The sequence below is a fragment of the Pseudorca crassidens genome, chromosome 18 (genome assembly GCF_039906515.1).
Source record: "Pseudorca crassidens isolate mPseCra1 chromosome 18, mPseCra1.hap1, whole genome shotgun sequence".
Lineage (NCBI taxonomy): Eukaryota > Metazoa > Chordata > Mammalia > Artiodactyla > Delphinidae > Pseudorca > Pseudorca crassidens.
The window spans coordinates 67,751,797-67,767,366 of NC_090313.1; the positions used below are offsets into that span (position 1 = coordinate 67,751,797).

Consider the following 15,570-nt stretch of genomic DNA (forward strand, 5'->3'; position numbering starts at 1 on the left):
AACTAAAGACTAAAAAATAGCAATTATAAAACAATGAACTCCTAAAAATAAGAATTAGATTGTTTCTGATGTTTTAGAGAAAATAATAATACCTAACATTTACTGAGCGTTGACTGTCTGCCCACCACCGTTCTAAGCACTTAGTATATAATGACTCACCTAACTTTTCCAATAGGAGAGGGAACTCAAGGCATAAAGCATTCACTTGCCCAAGGTCACAGAGGTAGGAAACAGTAGAGTTGTGACCCTAGCCCACATAGTCCGGATCCAGGGCTTACACTCTTGAATGAGTATGCTACTTCAGTTTCTGACAGTATGATAACTGGGGACATGTAAGTAGAAAGTTTCAGAAGCACGTGAAATACAACATTTTAAAGACAAGACTTACGTGGAAAAGTAAATAAGCTAAAGATGACTCCTCTCCAGTAGTTTAAACAACAGTGACACTGTCACATCTGCACTAAACAAGCGCCTTGAAAACAGAAACCATTTCTTACTCAAATTAGTATTCCCAGTACAGTGCTTAGCGTAAACACTCAATATCGATCAAGTAAATAAACAAACTTCATTCACTACCAGGTTTTGAGAGCCTTTAAGTCACTTAAATGAACAGAACAAAACAAGGCTTATGCAAGTAGAAATGAGAGAAAACAAATAGTAAAATGACAGTGAGCATTAACAAGAATTTAAAGTTACAAGCCTTGAGCCAAAAATAAGATCCTTAATGAAACTATAATAAGACAATAAAATAATTTATTGTTCTTTGTAAGCTAGTGATAAAAATGTATGTTTGAAGCATGAGAGGAATTTTCAGAAAAAGGGTCAATAGTTTTTTATGTAGTTCACTCATGAGCCCTATTAAGAAAGGTTTCTGATATCCTTGATGCCAGTTTATCTTCCTAGGCACAGGTTCACCTAAGCTAACAGCGTAGTACAGACTCGGGGGCACTCTGTAAGAGAAAACATAGTTTAACTTGTTGACATTATAGAGCCTGCTAACAAAAAGAGGCAAGCAGCCACAGCAAAAGCAAAAGTATCAGCTACTATCATTTTACCATGTGCAAGGAACTGTGATAAGAATTTCATGTGCATTACTTAGCTTAATCCGATCAAACAACTCTATCATACGGGTATGATTACCCACATTTCAGAAACGAAGAAATAGTGTTAGACAAGCGATTTGCCCAAGATCACACAAGTAGCCAGTGTCATGCTTCTACTGAAATAAAAGCAGGAAATAGGATCATGGGCCATGATTAAAACTGAGGGTACAAAATCTCGTCACAATCAGACAACATGACCATTTACAGTACTTTCTACCTTCTGACTTGTTCCTATAGAATATGTACACGTGGAGTTTATTTGACTCAAGATTATGTCTGGATGATGACGTGTTTCTTGACATCTGTAATTCTATGTCTCTATGTAGTTGTGTATTTCCACGATTCACAGTTGATTCTCCAGTTCTGTTTTCCACTTTTTTTTATTGTTATAATTTCCTCAAGAGCAGAAACCTTGCCTTTTATTTGTGTCTCCATAGCCTCCTAAATTGTGATTGTTCAATAAAGGTTTCCCAAATGGTTAGATAATGCCAGCATTATAATTCATCTGTCCAAGAAAAAAATTACATGAATGAGGTTATCCATTTTATCGACAGCTAAATCTCCTGAAGCAGTCTTATGAGTTGCTTTGTTTTTGTGCAAACTCAAAGGCACCAAATCTACAAACTAATGATTTTATTATGTCCATCCAATATAGGACTCATTTGGAATTCACTGATTTTGAAGTAAAACTCATTAGTATTTTGATGGTCACAAAAAGCAATACCTTCCCAGATTTGATCCTCTAGACAACTACTGCCCTTCTACAACCAAACACTACAGGAAAGAATGGTGACCTCACACCTGCTGACAAGAGCCCAGGCTGAGTGGGGAGCCAAGATGCACACCCTCACAAGGCTGGAATCAGGTACCTGGACATCCTCACCGGGACGATGTCAGAGACACCCAGCAGGGAGCAGGACTTCCCTCCCCCAAAGCCAATCCTGAGTCCGCACCAGGGGAAGCTGGCCTTGCACTCCCCTCTGCAGTAACAGCAGCTCCATCCCCTCCCAGGGATGGAGCCAGAGGAGGCACTTCTTCTCGAAGTGATGAGGCCACCCCGCTGCGGTGACAATGAAGACCATGTAGTGAGCCAGAACTCCTACCCCTGCCCAAATATAATAAATAAATAGTCCCCCTTCATTTGGGTGTCAATGGGGGCCAAGGGGAGAACCTGTACTTACACCTCCCCTGGCAATATAACAAGACGGTGCTCCCCCTTCTCAACCAGAGGAGTGTCAGCTAAAACAAGAGTTGTGAGTAAGATCCAGAGTCTCAGAAGATAATAAAAAAAATGTCCAGGTTTCACAAGAAGATCACTCGTTAAAGCAAGAACCAGAAAAACCTCAACTTGAATGAAAAAAGACAATCGAGATGCCAACACTGAGATCCCAGAGATGTTAGGATTATCTGACAAGGATTTTAAAGCAGCCATGACAAAAATGCTTCCACGGAATTACAAACATGCTTGAAATTAATGAAAAAAGTAGAAAGCCTCAGCAAAGAAACAGAAAGTCTCAGCAAAGGACAATATCAAGAAGAACCAAACGGAAATTGTATTTATTTATTATTATCTTTAATTTTTTTATTTTGGCCACGCCATGAAGCATGTAGGATTTTAGTTCCCCGACCAGGGATAGAGCCTGTGCCCCCCAGCAGTGGAAGCATGGAGTCTTAACCATTGGACTACCAGGGAAGTCCCCCAAATGGAAATTTTAGAACTGAAAAATACAATCACTAAATAAAAAGCTTGGTGGATAAGCTCAACAGCAGAATGGGGGTGGCAAAGGAAAGAATCAGTAAACTCAAAGATAGCACAATAGAAATTAATCTGATCAAGAGAGAAAAAAACAGAAGGAAAAAAAAAAAAGGCTCAGTGAAACTATAAAAAGATCTAACAGTATCATCAGAGTCCCTGGAAGGGTGGAAAACATCCTTGAAGAAATACTGGCTGAAAACTCCTCAAACTTGGCAAGAGGCATAAATCTACAGAATCAGATTCCGTATAGGATAAACCCAAAGAAACCCATACCAAGACACGTCACAATTAAACTTCTGAGAACTAAAGACAGAAAAAATCTTGAAAGCCACAAAAAAAAAAAAAAAAACTGACACCTTACCTATAGTGGGGAAACAATCAGAATGACTGAATTTACCATCAGAAACTATGCCAGTCAGAAGGATGTGGCACAATATTTTTTAAATACTAAAAGTAAGAAACTGTCAACACAGAATCTCATACTCAGCAAAAAACAAATCTTCAAGTATGAAGGGGAAATAAAGACAACCTCAGATGAAGGAAAGTTTAGAGAACTGGACACCCACAGACCTACCCTAAAACGATGGCTAAACAAAATTCTCTAAACAGAAAGAAAACATCAAAAGGAAACTTGGAACGTTAGGAAGGAAGAAAATACATGGTAAGCAGAATATTGACAAATACAAAAGACTTTATCTTCAAGAGTTTTATATTATGTTTGATGGTGGAAGCAAATACTAAAGCAGTCTGATGTGGCTCTAAATATATGTAGTGGAATATATAAGACAATTTATCACAAATGAGGGAGGGAAAAGGGGCAAAAACAGAGGTAACAGGCCTTGCATCCCCTAGGCAATCTTCTGACATCGCAGTTGGGGAGCTGTGACCCACAGTTAGAGAATCAATAAGCTAAGTATGCAACTAGTGCCCAATCTGTCTTTTTTAAGATAAAAGAAGTATTAGCAGAATCTGCCAAAAGCAAGCCCTATTCAGAAGGTGACAGATTCTCATACTAAAGTAGGTGGGGTAAGAGTTTGACCCATTAATGTTTCCAACTATGATTACTTTTCTCTTTCCACAGGCCAATTATTTAAAGAGAAATAAATTGAGATTTTAAAATTTTAAATCGTCAGTTTAGTCAAGTCTCATAGTTTTTTGAATTTCTCGAATACCTGTACACTCACCATTTCTGATGATTAATCAGTGCATGACAGCTGAGTTTTAGCTGCAATTTTATCACACTTTTCAAAAATAATCATTTCAGAAAAAAACACTTCCAACAAGAATAGAACCTTATTTATATTTTTCTTTTTTCTTAAATTTTTTTAACATCTTTATTGGAGTATAATTGCGTTACGGTGGTGTGTTAGTTTCTGCTTTACAACAAAGTGAATCAGCTATACGTATACATATACCCCCATATCCCCTCCCTCTTGCGTCTCCCTCCCACCCTCCCTATCCCACCCCTCTAGGTGGTCACAAAGCACCAAGCTGATCTCCCTGTGCTATGCAGCTGCTTCCCACTAGCTATTTTACATTTGGTAATGTATATATATCCATACCACTCTCTCACTTCGTCCCAGCTTACCCTTCCCCCTCGCTGTGTCCTCAAATCCATTCTCTACGTCTGCATCTTTATTCCTGTCCTGCCCCTAGGTAGAACCTTATTTATATTTCTTATAGGAAATATATGTTAGAAATTTAAATTTCAGACTTCCCTGGTGGTCCAGTGGTTAAGACTCTGTGCTTCCACTGCAGGGGGCACGGGTTTAATCCCTGGTAGAAGATCCTGCATGCTGTGCGGCGCAGTCAAAAAATAAAATATATATATATATTTTGTGTGTGTGTGTGTGTGTGTGTGTGTGTGTGTGGTACACGGGCCTCTTACTGTTGTGGCCTCTCCCGTTGCGGAGCACAGGCTCCGGACGCACAGGCTCAGCGGCCATGGTTCACGGGCCCAGCCGCTCTGCGGCATGTGGGATCTTCCCAGACCGGGGCACGAACACGTGTCCCCTGTATCGACAGGCGGACTCTCAACCACTGTGCCACCAGAAAAGCCCTAAAAAATATTTTTAAAAAAAGAAGTTTAAATTTCATTAAAAATGTGGTTTCTTGGACATCATTCTTCCCTCTGAATAGGCAACTGATGTGGAAGGATACTGTTTGGGTGAGTCAGGAGACTTTTTTCCAGTGATGAAAGCTGCGTGCATCTCAGTTTTCTTATCTATAAAACAGTAATACAGAGATAACACATTAGCTGCTGAATGAAAGGAAATATACAAGCCTAAGCTTTAAAAACAAGAATTTTGTGAAAATGTAAGATAACACATATGCTCATATCAGGGAGAATATTTTATATTTGGTAAATGCAGAATATTATCTTTTATTGGTTTACAACCTACCTTATTCTAAAGGTAACTATTCTAAAAGACTACTTCTCCACCCAAACTTCTCTCTTAAATAGGAGAGCAAAAAGTAATGGATTAAACCAACACACGATTGTGAAGCAATTATACTCCAATAAAGATGTTAAAAAAAAAAGTAATGGATTGGCTTTCTTCTATGCTTAACTCTTTTCAATAGAGGCCTTAAAGCAGATCTAAGGCTCACTAAACAATATGTGATATGATACAAGCACATCATGAAGACTCTTTATGAATCTTAAGATTCTGTATGAACATGAAACATTTTATTTGTACAGAAAATGCTTTTAGAGATGTTCTTTTATTCTCATTTAAAGTGTTCTGAATATTTCTTTAATTTCTCCTAGAATTCATTCTTTCAGAAGTCATCTATAAATTAAGGAGCAATGTGTGGATGAAAGAGTATAAAGTTTATTAAGCCCTTATAAAATAATGCCACAGAGAATGGCAAAAAGTCAACATATTGATCGCTAACAAATACCAGGGAGAAACTTGCATCTTCCTGCGAGGCAGCTAGTAGGCAGGGATCTTGGACTTCCAGCTTCTAGAACTGTGAGAAATAAATTTCTGTTGGTTAAGACACCCAGTCTATGGTATCTTGTTGCAGATACCTGAACTAAGACACCCATTCTTAGTAGTAAAGCTCAACCATAATTCTGTGATACCTTAGGATGTTGCCTTTTATCCCAGAATGTATTGCAAAGTTCCCATATCAAAATTAAACTTATCTTCATCTTAAAAACAAATTTCTGTATTCAAAAGGAATGGGAACCCATTCAGTCCTGTGGGGATCAATACCACAAAGTCAAGTACCCCCTACAACCCACAAAAATTATATTGAAATAAGTGGATAAAATTTAAATTAAAAAGTCATTATAACTGGGTTAGGGTTTGTGTTACATATACCATCAAATAATTAAATCCCACATGAAAATAAGAATAAACCTTAAACTTAACACTTACTGTTAAGGTAAGTTTTGTGGACCATACGACTCTCCAGGTCCTTTAACGTGTCTACCGCTTCCCCAAAATGACTATGAATCACCCCGCTTCAAAACACACACACACACACACACACACACACACACACACACACACACACTTCTAGTTTTTCAAAAAGAAGAGCAGAGGCAGGCGTGGCTTTCTCCTGCACTGCTAAGCCCTTGGCACACCAAAAGCCTGGTACGAATCCAAGCCCAGGATCCGTTACTCTAGTCTCTTCCTCTATTCCTAATACACCTCCATACATTTAACAAGTATTTGATGAGCACTTACTATATGCCAGGCACTTTTTAGGTGTTGGGAATAAACAAGAACAAAATCAGACACACTCCCCATTCTTTTAGATATTACAGATAATTAAAGGAGACAGACGGTAATCAAGTAATTAAATATACGTCAATTTGGAACAATGGTGTTGGTTATGAATGAGAAATACATGGTCCTACAAGATAATAAACCAGGGGGTCTAACCATATCAAAGATGCCCAAGAAGGCTTCTCTAAGATGTGACACTTGAGCTGAGATTTGTAAGTAGGTGTTAATGAGACAAGGAGGGGAAGGAAAAGCCCAATACAATGGAGCCCAAGGGAAATGTGAATTGGGAGTTAACAATGGTTGAATAACTCCTGCCATTTAATTAAGTAGAATGTTTTCTTCTCTTTTCCTTTTATGTGTTGCATTCATTCATTTATATTTATTTATTTATTTTTGACTGTGTTGGGTCTTTGTTGCTGCGCACAGGCTTTCTCTAGTCATGGTGAAGGGGGCCACTCTTCATTGTGGTGTGCGGGCTTCTCACTGCGGTGGCTTCTCTTGTCGTGGAGCACAGGATCTAGGCACGTGGGCTCAGTAGTCATGGCTCGCGGGCTCTAGAGTGCAGGCTCCGTAGTTTTGGCACTCAGGCTTCGTTGCTCCACAGCATGTGGGATCTTCCCAGACCAGGGCTCGAACCCGTGTCCCCTGCCTTCGCAGGCAGATTCTTAACCACTGCGCCACGAGGGAAGTCAATATTCATTCATTTATTCATTTAATTTGTTAAAAAACTTTGTGGGTTTCTTAAAAGTGGTAGAGGCATCAAAGAATGAGGATCAAACATGACAGCAGAAGTATAGGCAACAAATGTAAAAACAGACAAATGGGATTACATCAAACTTTAAAACTTCTGGGCATCAAAGGAAACAATCAACAGAGTATAAAGGCAACATACAGAATGGGAGAAAATACTTGCAAATCACATATCTGATAAGGGGTTAATATCCATAATATATAAGGAGCTCCTACAACTCAACAACAAAACCAAATAATCAGATTTTTTAAATGGGCAAAGGACTTGAATAAAAAATTCTCCAAAGAAGATACACAAATGGCCAACAAGCATACGAAAAGATGTTCAACATCACTAATAGTAAGAGCAATGCAAACCAAAACCACAATGAGATGTCAACTCACACCCATTAGGATGGACACTATCAAAAGAACAGAAAGTAACAAGGGTTGGTGAGGATGCAGAGAAATTGGAACCCTTGTGCACTTAACATTCTGGTGAGAATGTAAAATAATGCAGCCATACGGAAAACAATATTGAGGTTCTTTACAAACTTGAGAATAGTACTGCCATGTGATCTATCAGTCCCACTGTTGGGTAGATATCCAAAAGAATTCAAAGCAGGATCTCAAAAAGATAGTTGCACACTCAGGTTCACTATAGCATTATTCACAAAAACCAAGAGGTAGAAGCAAACCAAAGGTCCACTGACTGATGAATGGATTAAAAAAAAAAATGTGGCCTATACATACAATGGCAAATTATGAAGCCTTAATAAAGAGGGAAATCCTGCCATATGCTACAACATAGACGAACCTAGAGGACGTTATGCTACGTGAAATAAGCCAGTCCCAGAAAGAGAAGCACAGTATGATACCATGCATATGAAGTTTCTAAAAGAGTCAAAATCCGGGGCTTCCCTGGTGGTGCAGTGGTTGAGAATCTGCCTGCTGATGCAGGGGACACGGGTTCAAGCCCTGGTCTGGGAAGATCCCACATGCTGCGGAGCAACTGGGCCGGTGAGCCACAACTACTGAGCCTGCGCGTCCGGAGCCTGTGCTCCGCAACAAGAGAGGCCGTGATAGTGAGAGGCCCGCACACCGTGATGAGGAGTGGCCCCCGCTTGCCACAACTAGAGAAAGCCCTCGCGCAGAAACGAAGACCCAACTCAGCCCAAAAATAAGTAAATAAATAAATTTAAAAGAGTCAAAATCCTAGAAACAGAAAGTAGAAAAGTGGTTGCCAAGAGCTGTGGAGAAGGAGGCGGGGGAATTACTTTTTAATGGATATGGAATTTCAGTTTTCTAAAGTGAAAAAGTTGTAGACATCTGCTGTATAACAATGTAAATATACTTAACACTTCTGAACTGGACACTCTAAAATGATTAAGATGATTAAAAAAAACCGTCAGGGACTTCCCTGGTGGCGCAGTGGTTAAGAATCCGCCTGCCAATGCAGGGGACACAGGTTCCATCCCTGGTCCGGGAAGATCGCACATGCCGCGGAGCAACTACGCCCGTGCGCCACAACTACTGAAGCCCGCGCACCTTGAGCCTGTGCTCCGCAACGAGAGAAGCCCCCGCTCACTACAACTAGAGAAAGCCCGAGCGCAGCAACGAAGACGCAACGCAGCCAAAAATAAATACAATTAAAAAAAGAAAGTCAGTCTCACCTAGTCCCTAAATAGCATGCTACCAAGCACCAATTTGAATGAATTCCAATATTAACATAAATTCAATTAAAATAATAAAGCTGTATCTCAAAACTTTTTAAAAATGAGGATCAAGAAAACTCACTGAATTATTGAAATGTCATTGTTGACCTCTAAGAATGTTGGAACAGCACTGAAATCAAATAGTTTGACAATTCTCTAGAAAAACTGAGGTTTTCATACTCAAAACCTCATGGAATTCGGCACATTCTAGGCATTCTCGGCTGTCATTATGATCGTGCAAGTTGTGTCTGCATCCAAGTCTCTGGCCAAGGTGGCTGGATGAAATCCAGGCTGCACTCTGACTCAAAGCCAGCACCCACTGGGCTGCATCCACCGAGGTGGGCGGGTGCACCGTGTGGTTCTTTGGCTATCTGGCTGGTAGGCATTCATACTCATTTCTCGAGGTGTAGCTGAATTTCACCTCTGTGGAGACCTCCCTGACACCTTCCGTGTCCGTGGCCCTAAGCGACACATGAAGTTGTATGACAATCATCGGCATGTGGGTCTCTCTAGTGAGACTGAGTTTACTGAGGGCCTCTGTCCTGTGTCCATATGGTTAGTCCAGGCACCTGGTACTCAGGAAAGTGTTTAATGATGGTTATGGAGTTAAGATGGCTCTTGAAGGAAAATTCAAGGGGGAGGCAGGAAAAGTGGAGAGCTACAGATGAAATGTAGGAAGGAGACTGGAAGTGGGAGAGGTGTACAGGCAGCAACTCCAATGGCTCTGAGTGGAACCATTATAATGCTGGATCAAACATAAGGTACAGCAGATGTACAAAGCAGGATCTTTGCATCGATGGATTACTGTAGACTTTCTCACAACCTTGTCCTATGTTGGGCACATGACAAGTGAAAAGAACCAACCTTCTCATGGGTAAGGAGGCTGCCCTTCCTACCACCTCTTTATGGGCTGCAGGAGCCCATGTTCAGCCAAGTTCTAGTAATTCAGAAAATTCAGCTTCGTTTTGCCATGGTTTTCAGGTCTTAAACCAAAATTTTACTGGTGTTTCTACCAAATCACAACCCGTGACTGAGTCTCAGCTCTCACATAATTCCCATCATGTACTTTTTTGGTGGACGTTCTAACAAGCAATAAAACTGCAGCCCATCAAGAAATCAAGAGGGAAAACTAAAGCAAAGAGTCTGGATTTCCTATTCCAAGGATATTCAGCTTCTGAAAAATGGTGTGTCAGCTCTGAGCCTTCCTTCCCAGAGTGGGTATTTTCTCCTTGGAACTCATATCTTACTGTTCCTGGGTATAAAGGATTAACCTGCTATACTAGGTTTGAGGGATAAGTGATAGGCATTGTATAAGTGACAGGCTAACTTCTCGATGCCAAAATTTCATGGTATGTAAATGAGGAATGTACAGAAAAAGAAGACTACACACAAAGAATCTGCAAATCCAAGTCCTGCCAAGAGCCCAGAGAATTCTGTGAACTTAAAAAGACTGTGGCAGAAGCACAAGCCAGTACTGCAGAGGTTATCATTTCTTGCTCTGCGTTGTGTCCTCTGCATTGTCTAATGCACGTAAGCAAAGGAAACAGATAGTGGCTGGGCCATTTCTTTTCTTAATAACATTAAGAAAAAGAAAAAGTAAGCCACATATTATCAATTGTGTGACCTCATTAGTTTACCTGCAATAAAGTGCCCAGGAAGTGCAACCTGTAGTTCTTAGCAGTCCAAAGGTTTCCTGGAGTTTCACACCCAGAACAATCTCCAACTTAACACCTAGCCTGGAGCAGAGGAAAATGGGCCAGGTGTAGAAAGATGATTTAAATTCTACCACAAATGCTGTTTTACACAAGGTCACTGCTCAACTGACAACACTATGATAATGCAAACATGGCATCTGCTACAGGAAGAAACCTCAGTGCTTTGAGAAGGAGAAAAAGCAGTTAAATTCACGGCTTTGCATTTCAGGGGTATCAGGACCTTCTGGAGGACTCATTTTTCTACACACAAGAGCAAGCTGAATACTGTCCCGTGCGGCTTTCTTCTACTTTCATCTCTACAGTAAATGCCTTTTCTATGAAGAGCTGCTGGCTGATGGGGAATCAGAGGCCATCAGTATGTTGGTGGCATTTCCTAAACAAATTCTGAGCTAGTTGGAGGAGTCCACAGTGACCTCCAAAGGCAGGCTCTCCAGGGGGGGAGCCAGGCCATGAGCAAGGAAGGCTGTCCATTAACGTTGTTCACGGCCCGTAAGGTTGTACCTTTATTAGATTAGACAAGAGTATATATTATATATGCTAGGCTGTTAAGCAAATAAATACGGGTAAGGAAATGACAGCCCACAAAATTATATGGCTTGTTTTAACCACCACTCACCACTCACAGTAGCTTTTCTTCTGCTTATGCCAGGGCAAACCAACTACTCTGGCGCTGTCGGTGGGAGTAATGATCCCCTTTCCTCTGCAAAGCAAGTAAGAAACAAACAGCAAATAACAGCAACCCTCAGGGGCCAGAGACACGTCAGAAAGAGTCACTCGGGGGCGTGGGGGGGAGTCCAAACCGATTTGTTGGTCCCGTATCTCTAGTTCTGGTAACGGCCCTCCGGCCTTGGGCTCCAGGTGGAGGCAGGAAGTCTCAGCGTAGCGGGGAAGAGACGCTAGCTGTCCCGCGCTGGCGGGAGCCTCGCCGCCGAGGGAGCTTGATCGTGGACCGAGTGGAGTCCAGGGTCTCGCGGGAGGACGCAGACGCAGCCCGGGGCTGGAAGCCCCCTCGCGCGGGCCTCCACGAGGCGCCCCCGCCGCGGGTTTTCGCGCACGTGGCTGCGGGCCGCGCCGCACTCCCCCTCCTCGTGGGCTCCCGGAGCGGCCCGGGCGCTCGGCGGCGGCGGCGGGCGGCTAGCGGCGAGAGGCGGGCGGCGGGCGGCGGGCGGCAGGCGGCGGGCGGGGGCGGGCCTGCGAGCAGGGCTTCTGGCGGCTTTCCAGGTCGGCGCACTAATACGGGCGATGAGGCTTCGCGGCTCCAGTCTGACTGACGCCGACTGGGGCCGCCGCTGCCGCCGCCGCTGCAGCCGCTGTCTCGGTCCCCGCCGCCGCCGCCGCCGCCGCCGCCGCCGCCGCCGGGCCCTGCCGGCGCTGGACGCGTTCAGCCAGGCGGTGAGTGCGCGGCTTTCGGAGCGGGCGGCCGGGGCACCCACCGCGGGGGAGGGGACGCGGCCGGACCTGGGTGGGGGTCGGGGGTAGGGATGAGCGGCACCGCGGGGAACAGGTAAGAGCTGCCCTCCCCGGCGCGCGCTGGGCGTGTGCGTGTGTGGACGCGGGTGCGGCGAAGTTTTTCTTCCACAGGGAAGTCTTGGAGGCTCTTTGGTGTGTGGCTTGGCTCTTTGTACTCTCCATCCCTGTATTTCTTGGTGGGGCCTGTTTGGGGTGGGTCGGGGTGGGCGAGAGGCCGGAGGGGGCAGCTCCGGGGAGACGGCCGCGCGCCTTCCTCTCGGCTGCGGCCGCAGGAGCCGCCGGCACCTGGGACCTGTCAGAGGATGCTTGGCCCGCGGCGGGGGGCAGGGATGGGCGCTCGCCGTCAGCCCCCAGGCTGGGTACCGCGAGGGGCCGAGCACCGAGGACAGGCGCCGTGGAGACCCCGATTTGCCGCTGAGTAACTGTTTGCTGTAGCCGGAGGGGGAGGACAGTGGAGAAATCGGGGTGCGGGGTAGTATATGTGACTCCGCTGGCCTCCCAGGCCTTGTATCTCGTAGGGTTTTTTTTACTCTGCTTACCTTTGAGACACGCGAAGTGAGCAAAAAGAAAAAAAGAAAAGTTAGGAATGTTGTTCAAGTGTCTCTGCGCTAGCGCTTGGATTGTGTTGGGAGCTGGGGTGTTTGTCTTTTCCTTCGCCTGCTGTTCGGTGCCAACTCTCCGCGGAGGGGAGGGGGGCGAGGTGGGGAACAGATACAGGAGACTTACTGACGCCAGCATTGTGATCGGAAGGAGCAGCGAGCGTGGGGCGGCGGCGGGGGGACGGGACACATTTTTATGGATGGCTAATCGCTGACAAGTCTTCCCGTTACTATGCCTTCCTCCTCCCACTCTTGACAGTGGAAATTTGAAATGATAGTTTAGAAATACTCCGTTGACTTGTTTCTGGGCTGGAACTGGTACGCGTGAGAAATAACGTACAAATGATGTAAATCGACTTTGGGAATAAAATTGCACGTAAATCCTTTGCCCAGTAATTCACAGTCGGATACACACCCACAGGACACTGTGGATTGCTTTTAATGGATCCAATTTACAAGTACCGTTTCAGTGGCTTGCCAGATTTCTCGGATAATCTTTTGGAAGCGTTGTTGAACAGGAATAATAGAGAATAGCTGTAAAGTCATAAGGCATTTAATAATGCTACCTCCTTGGCCATAATTGAGCCAAGCATTTGGGCATCCTTCTGGGTGAGTGACATGTTAATCCTACAGGCATATCTTCTGCCTTGGGATTCCTGTCGGTGTCAGGGAATGCCATTGGATGTTTACATTTTAGAAATAGTGATCTATATTTAAAAAGGAAGTAAAAATAAAATCCAAACACATTCTCCTAACTCTAAATAGACAGTTCAATAAGTAAGTATCCCTATATTTGTAGGAAACCATGAGCAGGATTTTGGACCGCTCTCAAGTTTGTGGTTATCGAAGAAGGATACTGCAGATAAGAAAATGATGTAATCATTTATAAATAAGGAGCATTTAAAATATATTATGATAGAAGCTTCAAATAATATATCAGAAAAATAACTTTTAGTGGCAATGGTCGCCTTCATTGATGGCAAGACTGCTGTCTTTAGCAGACAGCCTTCAGCTTGTTAATCTATTCTGACACAACCAACTCCCGTTTTTATGCTTCACTGGCTATCTTTGCCAAAGCTGTTTTTTGCTTGAACTCTGTGGTTTCAAGCTATGTTTAAGAGAATGCCAACGTATTCTTGATCTGAGCAAACTCATTTTTATCACTACAGTGTTTGCTAAAAATCAAAGACATAAACAAATCTTAGGTTAAACCTCAAAGTATTTTGCCCTTCTCACATCTTTGTCATCAATCTTATAAAGTCAGCATGAGCTATTTGACTTTTCTCCTTTTAAAATCTTTTTCCTTTTCTTATATATCCCCAGTTAATGAGTAATCAGAAAATATTCACAGACGTCAACTACTATATCTCTGATTGCCCAAGACCATGGAATGAGAATTAGGAGGGGTTTTTGTTGTTAATGAAACATTGCTAAGGATTCTGGAAGTAATAAACAACTGGTAAATTTGTTTATCCTTTCTAATCATGTGGTCAGTTGGAGGAGAAAAAAAAATCTGTCAAGAAATTATTTCATAAAGATTAAGATATTCAATTTCAATTTTACAAATAGTTTAATTCTTTTTAATGAGAGTTCAATTTCCTTTGCCACATTTGGAGAGTTGGTGTTTAATAAGTGGTCACTATAGCACTTAGACAACTAACTAGTTTATATCTGACATTCCCTCTGCAATAAATAAAACAGCAATTTCATCATGTTTGGCTTTAATATGTTGGAAATAATACTTGTCCACAAAATATACTCTGATACAAGGCAAGCTAAAAGTTATGAAAATGAACAAGTTTGTTTTTTTAATTCGCAAAACATACTACCTTGAATTTTAAAGTTCTAATGAAGCTTAGTGCAGATTTTCTGCTCATCACTTCTAACATTTAATGAGGAATTCAGAAACAGGGAATAGTCCAGAATAAAACAGTAAATGTAGCAGTACATTGAAAGCATGAATCTCTTCAAATAGTTGTAATTCTAGGCTGTTGGGTTTATATTTCCTTGGTTACTGTTGCCAGTGAGTTGAAAAGTTATTCTAAAGGGGGAAAAAGAAAAAGCAAACAGTAAATTTGTAAGTAGTTATAACAGTATGAGCACCGTAGAATATTTTCTTTTCTGTTAACCTAGTAAATGTTCATGTCATGAGTAGGGGCATAACAAAAAATAAACAAATATCCCTTGGCCATAAACTAACATTTTCAAATAAATATTCCGATAAATGATGTCTCTTAAGAAACGTGAGCTAACTAAAGTTAAGATTTTAAGATGTTTGTTAGCGTTAGAAGCCATCAGACCTGTGGAAGTTGGATGTTCTTCTTGCCAGTGGACCTCGGCCTGACACTACCTACCCCAAACCATTCTGAACACCACCCACTACTCTCTTTTTGCATCAGCCTTGAGCTGACCCTAGACCACGTTTCCAGGCTTATCTTCCCACCCCTTCCATATTTTATGCTGCAATTAAAATAAAGAATTGTGATTTTCCCTGCATACCCTGGCTTTCCTCCCCTCTGCACGTTTCCTCATGCTAAGGCCTAGAATGCCTTCCCCTGCTTCCCGACCTCTCACCAAATCCACAGACCTATCAGCATCTTCCTCATCTTTAATGACCCTGTCCAGGTGTGTCCTCCTCTGATGCCCCTGGTCTCAGGTGTGTCCTCCTTTGAGCACCTGTGGCTCTTGACATTTTGCACTCTTGCCCATCTTGTCTACTATTGAATTACTCATATACTAATTT

At 42.7% G+C, this 15,570-nt stretch overlaps 1 protein-coding gene across 6 annotated transcripts in view; it reads left to right on the plus strand.

The window, feature by feature from the left end:
• Window positions 1–10,875: 10,875 nt before the first annotated feature.
• SMAD9 (SMAD family member 9) overlaps window positions 10,876–15,570 on the plus strand; it is a 63,887-nt gene continuing 59,192 nt past the window's right edge. Inside the window, exon 1 of one of the 6 annotated variants that reach the window (XM_067713335.1) lies at window positions 10,876–11,059. The gene's annotated coding sequence lies outside the window, so the exon portion shown is untranslated. Of the gene's footprint in view, window positions 11,060–11,447; window positions 11,470–12,002; window positions 12,151–12,172; window positions 12,263–12,301; window positions 12,361–15,570 lie in introns of those variants that run through there. The other 5 variants (XM_067713336.1, XM_067713330.1, XM_067713332.1 and 2 more) reach the window with 5 other exon arrangements.